We start from the raw sequence: 870 nt of genomic DNA, 5'->3' as shown, positions 1-870 counted from the left end.
GCTTGGATCAGATGTCTGTGGCATGTTTAAATACACCGGCACGCTGTCTCTCATTCCTTCTCTCTCTCGTCCCCCATTCTCTCCATCATCCCCTCTGTCTCTCAAACGTACAGCTTCTGTATCTCATAAACACATGCACACACACACACACACACACACACAAAACGCCCATTCTGTCGGACCTAGGCTTATATCTCACAAACACACTATTTCTTTCTCACACGTACACAGCCTCTGTCTATCAGTGTGTGGATGACAGCAGTTTAATATGACCCAGGAGGAATGAAGACAGCTGCCGTTACAAGCCTGATAATTTGTCAAGTGACGAGCTAATGAGAGGGTCATGGGAGCTTTGACCACAGACACACCGGAATGTTGGGAACAGCCATTCACAGGACACAGTCAATTCCATACAACTTTATTTAGTCTCATCAGGAGTGACTTTAAAAATCTATTTAGACATGTTTGCATTGTTAAGAGAAAGAGTTGATGCAGTCTCTAATTTAGCCTCATCCCGAATGTACAGTACATGACACTAACATAACAGTAGGTATCTAATAACAAAAGTTTCCCATAACAAATGTCTAATATCTCAATATTGACCAATTATGCAATCTGTCATAATTTCACAAAACAATTGCAAATAGGAGCACTAAATAACTCAGATTTATGCTGGTAGAGTGGTAGAAACGTTGTTTGTAGTTTACATAAATTATAGCGATGAATAAACTATAATTTACACATGTTGATAGAAAAGAAGATACTGTATGTGTGGTGTACGTATTTTTTTTGAGCAGAAAAGGCACAATAAAATTCGATTTAATGCCTAAGATTTAATCATTGATTCTGCTCTCGATTAGTCGGCCTGTT

The sequence above is a fragment of the Oncorhynchus masou genome, chromosome 20 (assembly GCF_036934945.1).
Source record: "Oncorhynchus masou masou isolate Uvic2021 chromosome 20, UVic_Omas_1.1, whole genome shotgun sequence".
Classification (NCBI taxonomy): Eukaryota; Metazoa; Chordata; class Actinopteri; order Salmoniformes; family Salmonidae; genus Oncorhynchus; species Oncorhynchus masou.
Note: the sequence above shows the minus strand (reverse complement) of the source record.